General features: G+C 41.6%; 1 long non-coding RNA gene across 1 annotated transcript; it reads right to left on the bottom strand.

The window, feature by feature from the left end:
- Window positions 1–10,805: 10,805 nt before the first annotated feature.
- LOC106149929 lies at window positions 10,806–11,822 on the bottom strand. The gene is made up of 3 exons (XR_001236412.1): window positions 11,634–11,822; window positions 11,399–11,519; window positions 10,806–11,231 (listed from the first exon to the last, which is right to left on the bottom strand). It is a non-coding gene; the product is annotated as an uncharacterized LOC106149929 (long non-coding RNA).
- Window positions 11,823–19,109: the final 7,287 nt, after the last annotated feature.

The raw sequence follows: 19,109 nt of genomic DNA, 5'->3' as shown, positions 1-19,109 counted from the left end.
TATGCTGGTGCTATGCCATTTAAATTCCCTTTCTATGTCTCTGGCATTTTGTGATCCAGCAAGGGTATGCTGGTGCTATGCCATTTAAATTCCCTAATCATCAGAATTGTAAGCCAAATGAACCTCTCTTCTTTGTAAGGTACCTAGCTGTTGGTATCTTGTTAAAGTAACAGAAAATGGACTAATAAAGAAATAAAACATTAGTTGAGATATTCTTTCCTAAAAGGGTGGAAGAGATGGAATACTATCTAGACAGTGGAAGGGTACAGTTTTCTTGTTTTGTTTAGAGATTATGCAGCCAGGTGTGGTGGCTCACATGTGTAATCCTAGCGCTCTGAGAATCTGAGACAGGAGGATCCCAAGTTGGAGCCCAGTCCAGGCAGTTTAGTAACCTGGTAAGACTGCATCAACATAAAAAATAAAGAAAGGATTGGGGATGTAGCTCAGTGTGAAGATCTTGGGTTCAGTCTCCAATACAGCAATGAGTAAATAAATAAATAAGAGAGAGGGAAAAAAAGAAGAGAGGGGAGAGAGCATATGGTTTTATGGAAGCACACCAGTGCGTGGTACAAAAACATCAGGCATGTTCCCTTCTCGGACTTTTGTCTGGCATGTCCCCCTGCCTACGCCCCTTCCTCCCAAACACACAGGCAACTCCATCGCCTGCTCATGAGGCTCTGGTTCACTTGCCATCCATCAGAGAAGCCTCCTGCAGCCGCTGTGCAATGGGGAAGACTCCTGCATGCCATTTCCCTTTAAAACATGCCACTTGATTTCATGCCCAGTGACTTATGACTTGCTTTTTATTGTATTTATTGTTCTCTTTCTGCTAGAATGCAAACTCCATGAGGGCAACAGTCTTCGAGTCACTGATGTGTCTCAAGCACCATGAACAGGGCCTTGCACATAGTATGTCCTCAGTGAAGTCTTTTGGGAGAATGAACTCTTTCACCAGTTTTCAGTGCAAACCAGTCCTCCCTTTCTCCCTAGCCATGCTCTACTTATTCTTATTCTTTTTTATACATGATGTGCCAATGCTTTATGTCTATTGTGTATTTTTTGTCTTCCCCTGTGAAAAGTAAGCCTTACAGGAGCAAGGATTATGACATGTTCTACTCAGTAATGTACACCAAAAGCCTGCAATGGTACAGCTGTGCTTACAGAGTTTTTGTGGAAAAAAAATAAAGAAATGAATGAATTTGTGAAGATTCAGAGATTGAAGGAAAGAAGATTAAAAGCGCATGTATACCTGAGAGAGGACAGGTGAGGTGTGTCCTCAGAGAAGGGAGAAAAAGAAAAGTACACTTACAAAATTATCAAAAGCCACTAAGCAGGTGTGCAGAACCAGGAGCCAGACTGCATTCATTCTGCTGTGGCTAGGGCTTCTAACCATACGACCTCGGGCAAAATACTACTGTTCGCCTTCACTTCCTTCTTGGTGAGACGCAGGGGATAACAGCATACCCCTCCAGGAGTCTGTGTGGATGGAATACATTGAAACTATTTTATTTCAAAGAGAAAAAAAAACAAAATAACAACAACAAAGACAAAAACAAAACAAAATAAAAACAATACAGAATTTCAGAAGATGATAGGAAATGAACAATAGTTTTATTATGTATTGTGATCTTCAACGAAGTTGCTCGGATTACCAGATGTAAGAACGCCAGATTGATCAAACAGTTAAAGCGAATAAAAAGTAATAAAAAAAAATTAGAACTGATACAGAGCTTCGCTAAACAAGATGGTAAGAATTCAACAGTGGTTGTTATTCTGCAGATTGTTGTCTTCAAGCAGTGCCGGGTGTGTAGTTACAGCTCTAAAAATCAACTAGTAGTGATGGTGGTGGTGGTGGACAGAGCACAAGCGCAGAGGAGTTACATGTGCCAAAGACCCTGGGGTTTCTCCTGGCAAGGGAAGGCAAAAGGACAACAGGAAATTGAGTGAGGTTCCAGAGTTAGATTAGGTTTGGGGGTGGGGCGGAGTGGTTTGCAACACCTGATTTAACTCTTCTTTGTAGTTCTAGGGAGCCTGGCTAGTTGGGGTGCAGCACTTCGTAAAGAAGTGTCCTTAGGGTTCACTGACTGCCTGCTTTAATGAGCAGGTTCAAAATTGAGGATCTGTGCTTAAAATATAGACATTGTTCCTAATAGACAAATTACAATTTCCAAAAACTTAGGTAAATATAATACTGGCACTATGTTTTTTCACCCTGAGGTCTTTGTGGTTTTTTGATTTTGTAGTATTTTGTATTTATTATGTTTAAACAATGTTTGGGGAAAGATCTAGGAGCTCTGAAGCAGGAGACACAAAACACCAAGTTAACAGCACTAAGGGAGCCCATGACAATGGTTGCAGTGGGCCGCACATCTCTGGAAAAGACAATTCCCCAAAAGGGTGGCTGGGGAAGGCAGATAAAAGACTGAAGCTGGGTCATGTGACAGGTGTCACTTGAGTAGGATACTGGGGGCCAGAGATAAAAGCCCACTCCTCCTGGTCACATGATGTAGCTTCATTACGATCCCAGCAGGGGGTTAGAGAGTCTGGATGCCATTTTTACTTATTTATTTATTTGTGTTTTTCCCCCTTATTCTGTGATAATGAGAAAATGTTTAAACTCCCATCTCTGTGTTTAAACATTTCTCCCTGCTGACAGCAGCGGGATACCCCTTGATCAACTGTCAGATTGGAAAGTGCAATTTTTCTGGAAAGTAAACAGCATGTTAGCTGGTTGGAAATAATTTTCTGTTTATTGGTAGCTGTTAGTCTAGGAGTGATGGAGCCCTGTGACAGCACTTGTCAAGTGAAGAATAAGAAACGAGTTTGGAAATACTTTCAAGACATAGCCCTGACAATAGGGCCTTCCTATTTTTTGATAGAAATATACTCTAAAAAAGTTCAAGTAAAATGGGCAAAGAAAACTTTTCCAGTATTACCAGCTCTTGGAGATCTTGTAGCAAAACTGATACGGAATCAAAGGCAAACTGTATGAACGCTGGAGTCAGAAGGGTACAGGGCAGTCACTCAATCCAGCCCCCTTGTTTTACCAAGAGAAACTGAGGCTCAGACAAATGCCTGGACTCTTCTCAAAAGTAAGAGGAAAATGTAACACTATCGCCATAGCAAAGAAAGGAAGATTGTGCTTTCTTTTAAAATTTGTGTGTAAAGATCAATGGGAAAAAAATGGGTGGAGATAATTAAAATATTTTGGCATAAGTAAGTATACATAACAATGTTTATTTTTCCGTAGTAGCTAAAAAGACATCATCATAGTCTTTTATTGATATTAAAAATATAATCAGGAAAAACATTATTAATAGAAGTAACATATTTTCAGACTATAGACAGTCATCAGGCCATGCCTACATGCCAACAACACTTGCTGTCTTTTACTGAGATCACATTGTGGGGACATTTTGCTTTCTTTTCTAGAATCAGCAAAGCTCATTTAGCTCATGTCCTACATAGATAACTTGGGAATCACATATGCATGGAAAGAAGCCAACCAGATTCAGGGTCAATAATACCTATTTTGTAGAACAAGAGAGAAAATTCATGGTGTAACACCACAAAGCAGTGTCTGACACAGAACAGGCACTAAATTAAATTTTTATTATAATAAGTAAAACTAACTGAAAAATTTGAAACTAAATGACACTTCCATTCATACATCTGTCTCTCCCTTCAGAGTATGAACTCCTCAAAGGCAGAAACTGTCTTATTTATCTGCCTCTTCCCTGGGTGGAACATAGTGGGCATTCACTAATTAATTCAGTTCTCATTCAACAAGCATTTACGTGCTAACTTAATGAATGAAATGGAAAATATTTGTGACTTGATAGACTCGTACATTTGCCCACTTTACAAAACAGAATTACACACTCGGTGGCTGAAAGGAGTCTCAGAGATCATCTTCAAAAGTTCCCAGTCCCAGGTGAAGAAAGAAGAATTCTAACCAGGAAATTCATTTTAATTTTAGTTTGAATAAAGTATTTCTGGTTTAGAGAGTGATGCTGGCCAAGGAAGAAAGCAAAGCCCATGTCTGTAAAAATGGATCCTATGTGTGATTGGGGGCGAGGGGCCGATTACTTAACTAGGAAGCGCCTGGTTTTCGTGTAGTGAGGGAATGGGAGATGGAGAAGAATTTCAGAAAAAAAAAATTCCCTGGAGGCACTTTTGAGTATCATCAATTCAGCTCCTCCTCTCCTGGGAAATAAAGCACCTTCTCTGTGGTTCTTTTCACAAGGTGGCACAGGGCATGACTTGGGTCGTTTAACAGATGTTATTCAAGCAACAACAGAGATAAAATCAGTGTAGCAGATGTAACTGTGTAAATTAGTCTCTTTGTGGGGAGAGAGGCTTTTTAGAAGCATTAGCCATTTTATTCTTCGATATTTTTAGATAGTTAACAAGATATTTTATCTTCTTAAAAAAATAACTGGCAAAGTTGTTTTGGGAGTATTCAGAAAGAAAAATGAGACGCCGCGTAAAGATGATACAAGAGCAGGCGCCTTGTGCCTCTATTTGCACGGGCCTGACTTTCTCATCACAACTGTTTTGTTGCGTAGTTGTTGCCATTTATGTTCTGTTTTTACCATCCCACAAGGCTTTTTTAAAAATGTTTTTATTTTATTAGTACACATTTGTAGTTCACACAGCTTACAGTCATCTTGGGGAGTGGTTACATTATTATATACTACAGCTTGTTTCTTTTTTTCAACCCCCTTCTACGCCAGTTCCTCTACCCCATTTTTCATTTGTGTTCATATTATTAATCTTAGCTCATGTTGTGGCATATAACATCTATATTCACTGAGGTTATTAGACTCCTGTACATGGCACATCTTTATTCCTCTCATATCCCCTTCCCCTCCCCCTCACTCCCTTGTGCTTTTTCTCATGGCCCACTTCCCTGTTGCAGGAGATCCACCCCCTTGTCCCCTCTATCCATCCTTTATTTTCTCTGTGTTTGTACTTTGCCTCACTCAAATGAGAGATTGCATATGGTATTTAAACCATAGTATGTCTGGTGTATTTCATTCAACATTATATTTTCCAGGTACATCCATTGTCTTACAAATGTTTCAAATCTATTACTCTTTAGAGCCCAGTAATATTCCATTATATAGATAGCACATTTTCTTTATCCAGTTCTCTGTTGATGGGTATATAGGCTGTTTCCAGGGTTTAGCTATTATGAATTGTGCTGCTATAAACATTGGTGTGCATGAAATATGATGATTTAAGTTCTTTGGGGATGATATCTAGCAAACAGGTATGTGGGTCATATAGAATTTCTAATTTCTTTGAGAAATCTCGTACTAATTTCCATAATGATGGTACTGTTTATATTCCCTCCAACAATGAGGGAGGGTTTCTTTTCCACCACAGCCTCACCAGTATTTGTCATTATTTTATTTCTTAATGACTGTCATTCTTTCTGGAGTAAGATGGCATTGTTTTAATTTGCATTTCTCTATTGACCAGAGCTGTTGAACATGTTTTCAGATATTTGTTAACCACTTGTATTTCTTCCTTTGTAGAGTGTCTGTTCATTTCTCTTCCCCATTTGTTGACTTGATCTTTAATTTTAGGTGGTTTAATATTTTTTCCTCTGTATGTTCTAGATATTACTTCTCTAAGCAGTAGCTGGCAAAATGTTTTCCCATTCTTTAGGTTATCTCTTCTGTCTACTGACTGGTTCTTTTCCTGTATAGAAGCTTTTTAGTCTGATATAATCCCATTTGTTGATTCTTGCTGTTATTTCTTGTGCAGTTGAAGTTCTATTTAGAAAATCCTTTCTTACACCTATATCTTGAAGTGTTTTACATATTTTGTCTTCCAGTAACTATTTTAATGTTTCTGTTTTAATGTTTAGATCTTTGACCTATTTTCACTTTAGTATATGGTGAGAGATAAGGGTCTAGTTTCAGTCTTCTGAAACAGATAACCAGTTTCCCAGCACCACTTGTTGAATAGGCTTTTAACCAACATAAGTTTTTATCCTTTTTGTCAAAAATCAAATAGCTGTATGTGTTTGTACCTCAATTCTGTTTCATTGATCCATGTATCTGGTTTTGTTCCAGTACCACACCATTTTATCACTATGGCTTTGTAGTATAGTTTGAAGTCAGGTATTACTATTCCTCCTGCTACTCCTCCTGCTCAAAGCTGCTTTTGCTACTTTGGGTCTTTTCTGACTCCATATGAATATTAGGATTCTAGGTTTTTTCTAGATCTGTAAAGTATGCAGTTGGTATTTGATTGGGACTCCACTGAATTCAGTATAGCAGTTTTGGGAGTATGGTCATCTTGAAAATATTGATTCTGCCTATCTAGGAGCAGGAAACATCTTTCCATTTCTGATATCCTCTTCAATCTTTTTTTTTTCAGAGTACTGTAGTTTTCTTTGTAGATATCTTTTACTTTCTGACTTCCTTGGAAAGAGAGAATTTGGTACCAGACAAGTGGGGTCATTACTGTGACTATACCTGACCATGTGGTTCAAGAGCCTTTGGAAATGGCTTGTGGGAAGTGTTTGGAAAGGTTTGGAGATGTTGCCTGAAAGAGTAGAGCTGGACTGCCTTCAGCTCTTCTGTATGGGAGATTCTAGTCAGAGCTCAGAAGACCAGAAGGCTGGTAGAAATCCTTCCGGTAAAGACTGGGTTTGGGAGGTTTCTGCTAGGAAGAAGGACTGCATTGGGTGCTGGACTCCAGACGATGTATGTTATGGCTTGGCAGAAAGTTTCTCTGCATTTTGCTTGTATACAGAGACTTCACCTGAGACTGAGATTAAAGGCAATGGACTAATTAATCTGGCAAAAGAAATTTCAAGGCAGTTGAATGTTGAGGCAATGGCATGGCTGTTGTTGGGAGCTTTCAGCCAGATTTATGTTGAGAATCAAGAGCAAAGAGCCCAGCAGGATGATTTAAAATGTTGTGAGTTTGGCCAGAAAGGAAGCTCCAGTAAAGCTGTGGACTGCAAAGACAGAGCTGAGGAGCTCTCCATTGCTGAGGAGGAACACGGAGAATAGAAAAGATGGCCTGAGGGCATCGCAAGAAGCCGCAAGTCTCCACCCTTTGCAGCCTCAGAACTGCAAAGGTGACAGACTTTGCTTGGAGGAGAAAGCCACAGAGCGCCAGGTTCCAGAATGGCGTTGGCATAGAGAACTCGTTCCTCAGAACTGGATTCAGAGTGCCAGAGATCCAGGCACTTGATCCCTACGGCCGAGAGAGGGGAAACCCTGGCTACTGCTCCAGGCGGCAGCAGACTTTGGCCTCACCCATGTAGCACTAGTTTTAGGTGCATACAGAATGCAGGAGTTCGGAGGTTAAAAAGGCTTCCACCTCCATTTCAGAAGGCCTGGGAGGCCAGGCAGTGTGTCCCTGAGAGGGCAGTGTGTGAAGCTGTGAGTGTGAAGCAAAATGTACAGTGGAGACCCCAGAAGTTTGGAAAAGCCAGGAACGTGAATTGTCTAAGGAAAGCTACAAGGAGGCAGCAAAGCAGGCCTAAGAGAGAAGCCATGGAAGCTGTACCCACCAGAAGTGCCATAGGGGTGGAGTCACTCAAGCCTTTAGGAGCTCACAATGTGCCACAAGTTGCTTCAGATGTTAGATGTGGAATTACAGGAATTAATGTTAGCCCTGCTGGATGTTTGACCTGCTTTGGTCCCAGTGCTTTGTATCCTTCTGTTTGTACCTTTTGGAATGGTAGTGCTTATTTCATGCCACTGAATGTTGGAAGTGTTTAACTGTTCATTTGTATAGGGGCTTGCAGCTGCGAGTTTGCCTTACATCTGGGAAGAGACTTGGTACTTGGACTTTTCAGCAATGCTGAAACTGTTAGGACTTTGGCAACTCTGGCAGATGGACTAAATGCCATTTTTATAAAGGGATGTGCATGAGTCTTTGGGCGGCCAGGGGTGGAATATTATGGTTTGTGTCTGCATGTCCCCCCAAGTCCTTATGCAGTCATGGGGTGGGCTTCTAGATTTATGATTGATCCATAATCCGGTGCTGGGATTATGGGTGTGAGCGCTACACCTACCTCTGGGGTGGGTAGTTTGCATATAATGTAAGGGAGGGAAAGAGGCTGTTTGCCACTGCTCCCCCTTTTGCTCTTGTTGCTTTGCTGTCTTCTGCTGCCATGAATGGTTACCCTCTGTCATGTGCCACTCTGCCTTGGAGCCAGCCAAATATGGACTGAAACCTCCAGCAACTGTGAGCTAAATAAACCTTTCCTTCCTTAATATTGGGCATCAGGAATTTTGTCCCAGCAACAAGAGAAAAGTAGCAAAGACTTTGGTATTTTATTTTCCTTGATGCTACTGTGAATAGCAGTTTTCATAATTTCCTTTTCATCTCTCTCATTGTTGATGTATACAAATGCTAATGATTTTTTGTGTTGATCTTGTATCCTGCGAAATTGCTGAAGTTTGAAGTTTTTTGGTGGAGTTCTTTCTGTCTTCTATGTAGAGTATTATGTAATCTGCATACAAAGATAATTTGGTTTTTTTTCTTTTTTTTAGATAGGGTATCACTAGGTAGTTCAGGCTGGCCCTGAAGCCTAGGCTGGCCTCAAACTCACAGCATTCCTTCTGCCTTATCCTCCTGAGTGCAAATAATGATAATTTGAATTCTTCCTTTCCTAAATGTGTAATTTTTATTTCTTTCTCTTGCCTAATTTCTCTGGCTAATATTTCAAATACTTTGTTGAATAGGTGATTTGTTTCTGATTTTAGGAGAGAGCTTTTAGTTTTTCCCCATTTATTGTGATGCTGCTTACTAGTTTGTCATATATAGCTTTTATCATATCCAAGTATGGCCCTTCTATACCTGTTTTCTTCAGGATTTTTATCATAAAGGAGTGCTGGATTTTTGTCAAAAGACTTTTTTGTATCTATTGATATAATCAAATGGTTTTTGACCTTGTTCATGTTTATGTGCTGTATTACATTTGTTGACTTATGTATGTTGAACCATCCTTGCATGTCTTGTTGATAATGTGCTGCATGTTTGTTTGTTTGTTCGTTTGTTTGAGATAGGGCCAAGCTATGTAGTGTAGGCTGGCCCTACTGAACTCACTTAGGCAACCCAAACTGGCCTCACACTCTCAGTAATCCTCTGACCTCAGCCTCCCAAGTGCTAGGATTATAGGCATGAGCCATCACCCTGGATCAAGTGCTGGATTCTATTTGCTAATATCTTGTTGAAGATTTTTGAACCTGTATTCATTAAGGAGATTTGCCTGTGGTTTTTTGTTTTTTTTTAACTTGGGTCTTTATCCAGTTTTGGGGTGATCAGTGAGATACTGGTGTCCATAAATGTGTTTGGGAGTGTTCCATCCCTTTCAATTTCTTTGAAGAGCTTGAGGAGTATTCGTGATACAGTGCTCTTAAAGGTTTTGCTGAATTCAACAGTGAATCCATCAGTTCCTGGGCTTCTTTGTTGGCAGCTTCTTTATTACTGTGTCAATTTCATTGCTTATTATTGGGTTGTTAAGTAAATTTATGTCTTCTTGGGTTGGTCTTGGTAGTTTGTATGTGTCTAGGAATTTGTCCATTTCTTCAAAATTTGCTGATTTATTGGAATGCAGTTTTTCAAAGTAATAACTATCTTCTTGATTTCAACAGTGTCTGTTGTGATTCCACCTTTTTCATTTCTAATTGCACTGATGCGAATCTTTTCCTGCTCTTTTTTGGTAAGTCTGCATAGAGACTGATCTATTTTATTCTTTCAGGGAATCTGCTCTTCCATTTGTTAATTTTTTTTACTGTTTTGAAGTCATAATTTCAATGATCTTCTCTCTCATCTTTATAATTTCCCTCCATCTTAGTTTGGGGCTGGTTTGTTGTTGTCTCTCAAGTATCTTAAAATTTCTCATCTTTTTGAGCTTGCTCTGTTTTTCTAATGTGAGCACTAATTGTGTGAATTTTCCTCTTAGAATTGCCTTCATATTTCCCCAGAGGTTTTGATAAGTTGTAATCTCTTTGTCATTAACTTCCAGAAATTTAAAATTTTCTTCTGTGACCTAATCGTTGTTTAGGAGAATGTTGCTGATTTTTCCAGGAGCTTATGCCTTTTCCAAAATTTCTTCTGCCATTGACTTCTATTTTTATTGTCTGGTGGTCTGATAGTATGTGTGAGGTTCAGTTCTTTCATATGTACTTAACCAGTCTTTGTGGACTAGCATGTGGTGTGTTTTGGAAAAAGTATCATGTGCTGCTGAAAAGAAAGTATATCCTGTTGTAGAGGGATGGAATACTTTGTATACATCTATGAAATCCTTATGTTTTAGGATATGATTCAGCTCTCATATTTTTCACTGGTTTTTTTGTTTAGTTGATCTATCTCTTTGTGAAAGTAAGGTGTTAAAATCTCTTCCTATGATTGTGTCAATGTTTATTTGATCTTTTCAGCAGTTTTTGTTTTATGAAGAAAGGTGCCCCAGTATTTGAAGAAAAAGAAATGAATGTGCAGGGAAAAAAATGAATGAATGAATACACAGACCAGTCAGAGAATAAACTGTGACACTAGTTAGGTTTTCTCTGAGGGTCTGCAAGGAACCTGGCCCAACCAACAGATAAGAAGCTATGTTAGGAAAAGTGGTGGGCAAAGTGTCAGCTTACCCAGGATGAGCACCAAGTGATTTTGGCTGTCACTTTTCCACCCTAGCCCTGGAATTTGGCTATACTCTAACAGAAACACTTTGCCTGTTTTCAGGAGAATTCTCCACTATCAGTGAGGCTGATTCTCCTGCTTAGGTTATTACAAAAAAAACTTTCAGAACAGGAGTGTTACGCCCTGTGGGGCTTGCAGGCCTTCAGGGTAGGTAGAGGATCACCCAAGCCACATGGACACAAGTGAGTTATGGGACATTTTCTTCTAATGTAATTGTAGCCCCTGCTTCCTAAGAACCAGCTCTGTGCTAGGTGCAACTTGTGGCTCCTCCTCCTAAGCTCCACAACCCCAGGACTCGGGGAGGTTTTCAAGCTCAGGCTCAGCCCTCACAGTTGCACGGCCCAGTCTCCTGGAGAGCAGCTCACAGGAAGGGTTAAAGCGCCACTTGGAAGTCAGACTGGGCTGCAGAGCCTGAGTCCACAGCTTCATAGCGGATTCCTTTGGGCAGGTTACTTAACTTCGTTAGGCCTCAAATGTCCTCTTCTGTAGAAATTGGCTTAATGATAACGCCTACCTCTGCCAGGCACAGTGATACACACCTGTGGTCATAGCTGCATAGGTGAGGCAGAAGGAACAAAAAGTCAAAGTCAGCCTGGGTAACTTAGCAAGACCCTGTCTCAAAATAAAAACACCTTAAAAGGGAGATGTAGCTCAGTGGTAGAGAGCCCCTGGGTTCCATCCCCAGCACTGGAGGTAAAAAAAAAAAAAAAAACCTTACCTCAAAAGAGGTTGTAGGAAGACTTGAAAGGGTCTCCCCCATAAAGATGTTCAACAGATGATAGTTACTAGGATTATCACATACACCACAAATACAATCAGTACCGTAGATTTGCTCCAACCTAAGAGAAAAGGCATGTATGTTTGTGGTATCAGTGTTACAAGAAGGAAAAACAAAGTCACTCTATTGACCTGTAATAGACTTGGTAGTTTACATATATGACTTTGACTCTTACATATATGACTTTATTCATTCCTCTTCGCCGTCTGTGAGGTGGTTAACATAATTCTCTTCTTCAGATGAAGACAGTGAAGCTCAACAGGATATACTTCTACAACAGGATATACTTTCTTTTCAGCAGCACGTGATACTTTTTCCAAAACACACCATGTGCTAGTCCACAAAGACTGGTTAGATAACTTGCTTGAAGTCACGCAGCTAATAAATTGTGGAGCTGAATTAGATTCCAGAATTGATTCCAAAACCAGCTTCTAAACTCTATGATTGCAATGCCCCACCTGAAGTAACTGGCTTTTTTAAAAAAATAGACTCCAAAAGTTGCTACCTCCAAATGTGTGTGCTGTCTTCTAAAGAAACCATTTTGAAAACTACCAGCTCAACCCGCCAGCCCATCCAGGCTGCCGTCATTCCTATTCTTCAGCCCTCTGAGCCACATACGAGCTTCAGGAGAAGATGGCTCCATTCCACTTTGTCCCACTCATCTTTAATCTAAAAAGATATTACTTAACTTGATTGTGCCTCTTGGTCCCTGGACTTTGATCTGAATGAATTTTGGCTGTTGCTAAAAATCAAATGCATCTTTAAAAGATAAATATTTCCCTCATCAAGATACTCCAAAGAATTAACCTCGGTGTCTAAAAAGAGATGATCCAGAGGGTTTCTAACAGCATCTTCAGGATAAGTGATTTATCTTCCGAGGAGATTGCTTTGAAGAGGAGACTCACGTGGGACGCATGCACTCTGCTATGTTTATTTAAAGCATACCTTAAATTTCCTTGCATAGACTCGCAAGTAACTCCCCTGCCACCCCAGACACTGAACTCCACGAAGGCAGGGGAAATTGCTGAGGTCACCAAGTCCTCTGGAACTGTGTCTTGCCTACACTTTTAAACTTTTACTCAGTGGATTAGAAACACAAGCAAAAACTTCCCTGAGGAAAAGGAATCCATCCAAACAGAGACACCCCGCACACCCGCACTGACACCTCTCTGTTCTGGAGTGCTGGGCCCAAAGCCAGCAATGGCAGTTAATGGTTAGAAAGACAGTTTGGGGCTCTGCAGAGACAGATTTGAACATTGAGCAGAGCATTTCCCATAGTAAGTCAGCAAAACCACACCACCCCCATTCATGCCACTGTCCCGAGCTTAACTTACAAGTTCTTCCACTTCCCAGAAGTCTCTTATGGCATCCGAGCCCAGACAGTGCTAGACAACTTTTGAAGAAGCTGTGAAGTTTCCAATGTGTTATAAATACGGCCTGACATTTGATAATGCCTCTATTGTCAGACACATGGGACTGCCATCCCATAAGCTTTTCTCACCCAACGCTTGAAGAATCAGAGGGCAGCAGCCCGAAGACGTTCACACAGGGCTCAGTCACTGCAGCAGGCCCTACTTAGAATGCGTCCTTGCTAATGTACTCAAAACACAACCTTTCTCTGTTTTGCCATCCCCCATAATTTTGTTCCTCAAGCTTTTTTGTTTTGTTTTGTTTTTGTTTTTGCTTTTTTGGTTGTTTTGTTTTGAGACAAGGTTTCACTATGTAGTCTGGCCTTAAACTTGCTAGGCAGCCCAGGCTACCTTTAAACTTCAAATCCTCTTACCTCAATCTCCCAAGTGCTGAGATTGCCGACATGTGCCACCACACCCAGCTTCTTTCAAGCTCTTGTCACTTTTGGATTTGCCCACTTCCTCCCAAAAGACCCCCTCACCAAGCTGTACATCCCTGAAATCACCCATAGGAGAAAAATCTTGTTATTGTCCAAGTAGGATGATCTTTACCTGCTTAGGTCTGGTTCACATTTGTCTTACTGATTAAATAGGAGAACTTTGATGAGTGTGGTAGGAAGTTATATTACTGTTTACCATTGCTGGACACTGTACCCAACACCCACAGCTTGAAGGGAAACTTTATGTGGCTCATGGTTTCACAAGATTCAGTCCATGCTTAGCTGGTGCCAAGGCAGGAACATCATGAGAAACGGATGCGGAGGTGCAAGGCTGCTCAGTTCACGGCAGCTGGAAAGCAGAGCAGGGGGTCAGCAGCACAGAGGGTTGGGAACTGACGTATCAGGGTGAACACTCAGCATGATAATGGTCCCCCACAAGATGCCCGCGTCTTTGTTCTAGGAGCTGTGGCTATGTTACATCACACGGCAAGGGGGAATGATAATTGTTAATCAGCACACTTTAGAATAGGAAAAGTACCCTGGATTATCCAGGCAGGCCAACAAGATCCTGCAGGACCTGCTGCTCCGGTCTTTGAAGAGGGAGGAAGTAAGCCATGACCCATGGACTTGGGCAGCTCTAGAAGCTGGAAAGGGCAAGGAAATCGGCTTTCTTCTAGAGCCTCCAAAACAGAAGGCCTTAAGCACTTCAGAACTGTAAGATAATAAGTTGATGTCACTTTAAACTACTAAACCTATGGTACTTTCTTATAGCAGCAAGTGAAACAAATACCGTTAAGACCTAAACCACCCGAAAACACAATGCACTGATATTTTTCTGCATATCAATTGTGAAAAAAATACTCTAATCTACAGAAAAGTTTAAATAAACAATTTTCCTTGCAACAAGATCTTAGATTGTGGACTCTGACACAGAGACCTGGGGGTCACAGTTTTACTGGGGAGGTGGTGGTCTCAGGTGAGAGAAGCCGGAACCTGCCAGAGATACTGTGCTGCGAAGCAGTTGTGTCTGAGGCTTTAGCTCATTCTGCACAACTGTGGAGCCGGCATGGGCCTGCAAAACTGTCTCACGTGGAGGCACAGAAGCTGAGATTTGCATCTATTGTATCCACTGTGAAAGGGAGTGTAACTCTGGGTAGGCATCTCCCCGGGGCAAAGAGCAGCGGCAGGTTCAGAAGGCAACTGCGAGCCATGGGCAGTTAGGGTCCCCTCAGCTACTAGAGGACTGATGGGTGGACCCTGAGAGGAAGGCTGGGCAGGCACTAGGCATTTGTGGCAAGCACTTGCTATTTCTGCAATATGTTCTGAGGCTAATGTATATCCCATTTTGTCTTGATATGACAGATAATAACAATTATTATTACTTTGGGGTGTTTTTTTTTCCCAGTGCTGGCGATTGAATCTCATGCATGCTTAGCCAAGTGCTCTACCACTGAGCCCCAGCCCCAGCCCCAGTTTAGTGTAACAGATACTACGCTAAGGACTTCGCATTCATTGTCTCTCTTCCTACCAAGCGTTAGTTCCATTTTACAGATGAGGACACTAAGGCTCAGAAACTCTGACTGGTAGTTGGTTCCTGGCTACCCAGCTAGTAACATAGCGGGGTCAGGAGTGAAGGCAGCCCACTCCATCCATAGCTCACTACAGAGCGTGTATACCGTCTCCTGTGGAAGAGAACTACCATCCTCAAATGTCAATCTGACACCCTAGATCCTTGGTCCTCAAAGAGAGATGAAGATTATATTTGGTAAACTCTGCTTCCTAAATAAGAAAGGGGACCTGAGACCAAGATATTAAACTAGGGCTGAAATGAAAAAGGGCTCCTGGTGGCCCAGAAAGTTTGAGTAGATCAGGTTTATACCATACCCTATAAATTAAATTTAATTACATTTTTCTGCCTGTGGTACACAGAGAATTGAGTCATAATTTTTACTTCAGCCTCAGTGTTCTCTTTCCTAATGGAAGCTCCTAGGGAAAAGGTGTCAGGACTTTCTCCCTTCCCTTGTACAGCCCCTCGCACTGTGTCAATCCAGGACAGCACATAATAAATGCCATTTGATGATTTCTTCCCTTATATTCGTGGCCTCAGACCAGTCTAACAGCCTACAGTGCAATCATTCACCTTAGCACTCTCCTTGCAGGCTGGGTCAAGAAAATATGGTGCTCTGGAAAATGCCCTAAAAGCTTTCTTCTTTAATAAGGATCCTGGTGTCCCGTGATGGATGCTATAAAATCCCCCACCGGCTGGTGTGTTCATGGCCGTGTGGGCCCATTAACAGCATCTGGTGTTCTGGTAACATACTTCATATCCGAAGTGCAAAAGCAAAAGCATTTATTATAAATAACACGAGGTGACCCTAGAGTAAACACAGCTGTGCCCTCCTGGTGTCTTGTCTGTGGCGCTCCCTCAGTAGATTAAAGAAATCCATGTTTTATGGGGCCATCACTTATTCTGTGTATACACACAAGACTGGTTTGCAGTGGACCTGCATGTTGCTGTGTATAAGGTTTCAGGCCCAGAAATTGTATGAAGCAGACGTGTTTTGCTAAAACACTTATTCTTACACATTCCGATATTTTTAAAAGGTGGTAAGAATTGATTTCTATTTGTTCCTAAATGATTTACACAACATTCTGGGCCCTGCCCACATTGTAGCTGCCCTTCAGTTTTTCAAAATTCCTCCCATTTCTGTCTCCCACCGGCCTTGCAGAGGAATAAGCATGCGGCTGTCTTGGGAAGGTTTGGGACTGGGCTCTGTCAGTCCCCAGCGGTGGGGGTTGGGCTCATTCCTTTAACCAAACCGCTGGCCACCAGAATGTTCGCTAGCTGCAGCTTTGCTCCAAGGTACCTCAGACTGTAGGCCTAACCTTATCCCCAGAGCTTGCCACGAAAGATCTCACTTTTATTGCTATTCTTACATAGTCTTTAGAAACAAAAAGACATCATTGTATTACAGCATTTTGGTTTTGGTAGTGATATACTTTCATTGACAAAATATAACAATTCTCAATCATTGAAAATACAAAATTTATCACACCAAAAAAAATTAAGTGCAGCTTATCATATGTATTTCCATTACATTAGGGTTACAGAGGAGTTCTGTGTACGAATAGCTCCAAGAAGAGTTTTTATATTTTATTTTCACATTGAAAACAAATCAGATTTGCCTCAGCCTCAAAAAGCACGTTGATGTAAAATTAAATGAGCACTGGCAGTGCACAGCACTTTTTTTCTAAGCAAGAGCTCTCACCCACTGAGCCTTAGTTTTCTCATCCTTAAATGGGAGAGAATGAGCCTTGCTTCCTGGAGTCTGCGCTGAGTTAGACAGGAGTGCGCAGATTAAGGGCAGAGGAGAACAGAGTAAGACCCATCCAGATGCTGGGAAAAGTTATATATATAAATATTATTTGACTTACATGTATAATATAAATATTAATAAAAAGAAATTTTGTTAACTATAAATCTAAAATCATAAAAAGGCCATATGTGTTATGTATGAAGATGTAGATGTATGTATATAAACAGCCCTTCATGCCTGCAGGTCTGCTTCTCTGAATTCTGCTACTGGATTCTCTGGATTCAGCACTACTTACTTAGCACTAACCTCATGTTAGTTATTATAACTAATCTAGAGATGATTAAAGTATACAGGAGGACAAACTAGGTGATAGACATACCACGTCACTTCGTACAAGAGGCAAGCATCTGCAGATCTGGGAATCCAAAGTGGCCCTGGAACCAATGTCCCCCGGATTCAGAGGGACACTGCATGTATAAAATCCTTGCACAATTTTAATTGTACACAACTACCATCACTGATAGGTAAAAAGCATACATATTCGGATAGGTTGTGAGAACCAACGGTTGGCACAGCGCCTGACTTCCACTATCTTCCCATGGAGAGCCAGTAGCTGCATAGAGGTTTTCTCACAGAACTCCATCACATCTTTAACCACTTTGTTCTTAGTGGTCAGAATGATACCCTGAGATACTGAACCCTTCATTACTTTCACTACTTTCTACAAACTGAGATGCTCAGGACTCCGCTCGGCAGAGATGGTGACCATAAGTCAGAGGAAAGAAACTGCCCTAACTAGAAGAATGGGATGTCTGCCTTCCACAAAACAATTGGATTTTTGTAGAAAAGCTGCCCCAGGAATGAAAGCAAACTCTTGAAGCTTCTATTTACACATGAACTTGGTTGTCTGTCCTCTGTTCCTGGACGGACACACACACACACACACACACCCATACAACTTAGTAAACTCATGCAGTTTCCTGTCACAAGTTCAGAGCCACCAAATGTTTCACTTGTATTCTAAAGCCCACTGTGTGTCAGGCACGTTGCTAGGGCCTGGAGATTCATCAACATCCGTGTATATCCCGCAGTCACAGTGGGAGGAGAGAGCAGGTCAACAGAGTCACTGAGCTCGAGCCAGGTGGTAAAGCGTGGAGAAAATTGCTGTGCCATTCACCGCCTGGAGATCTAGGGGAGGCTGCCTTGAGGCTGTAGCTTCCTAAAAAATGGTATGAATTCTGGCAGATACAGGGTGATAAGGTGGAGGGCAGCAGGCACGCCGGGCAGGGCCACTCATCTGCAGGCGTGGAGAGGAGGGCGCGTGTGGAGTGAAAGCAGAGCGGCCCGGGAGTGTCAAGAGGTGGCCTAGCAAGTGAAGTGGGGCAGCTTGCAAAGAGCTGCCTGTTCTCCTTTGCCTCACAATCTGTTTTATAGTGTTTTCACCCTTCTCCCCTCTGAAAGCTCTTAGCCTTCATCCCCTAATCTTCGTCCCTTTCTACCTTATGGAACCACAAGTCTACTTTCTGTCTTGGGAGATTTGGCTCTTCTGAGCATTTCATATGAATGGTATTACAATACGTCTGCCTTTACATATTACAATTCTGTCTAGCTTTCACTTGGCAGAAGGTTTTAAGAGTCATGCAGATTGCAGAATGTCCGCTTACTTTGTCCCTTTTATGGCTGAATAATATTCCATTGTGTGGATTCACCATTTTCATTTATCTATTCATCAGTTGGTGAACTTTTGGGTTGTTTTCACTTTGAGGCTGTTATAATAATGCTGCTATGACTGTGATACAAGTCTTTTGCAGCTGCATGCTTTTGGCTCTCTGTGGTAGGTACCTAGCAGTGGACTCACTAGATCATGTGATAGACCTATATTTAACATCTTTAGAACTGCCAGAATATCTTCCAAGCAGTGGCACCTCTCTACGGTCTCTCCAGCAGTGCATGAGGAACCTGTTTTACTTCCAAATTCACAGTAACAGCTAAAGGAATTCCCTTCGGGATAGAAGGACTGGCTCTTGGCCCTCACTCCTGAGGGCAGAGCTAGGAAGTGATTACCTGGTGGCCTTTGCTTTCAGCTCTGCGTGGGACCTGTGCTATACATCTGACCCTTTCTGTCAGGTCACCTTGGCCTCTGGAAGACAGGAATGTAATGCATACTTTCCTGTTTTATTGGAGTCTTTTGAGGAGACAAGTTATTTGGGATCTTTGGAAAGGAAGAGCACAGTTTTATAAAGTCTATTGGGAGGTGGCAACTTGAAACTTGTGGTGGCAAGCACCCAGTAAACTGTAATCCTTAAAATTATAGTTGTAGTCCTTAAAATTATTGCGAGTTAGCCCTGGAAGGAAGAGTAAAGGCCATCTAGTCCCGCCATGGGAAGCATGCAGCACCTCACAAGGACATCTTCCCAATGGTGGGTGCTGAGGATGCTGTATGTCTGTCCAGGTTCAGGCCTGTGATCGATTAGCAGTGTTTACC

Source organism: Chinchilla lanigera, unplaced genomic scaffold (genome assembly GCF_000276665.1).
Source record: "Chinchilla lanigera isolate Chin_1 unplaced genomic scaffold, ChiLan1.0 scaffold00056, whole genome shotgun sequence".
Taxonomy (NCBI): Eukaryota; Metazoa; Chordata; class Mammalia; order Rodentia; family Chinchillidae; genus Chinchilla; species Chinchilla lanigera.
This window is presented reverse-complemented; position numbering and strand designations above follow the sequence as displayed.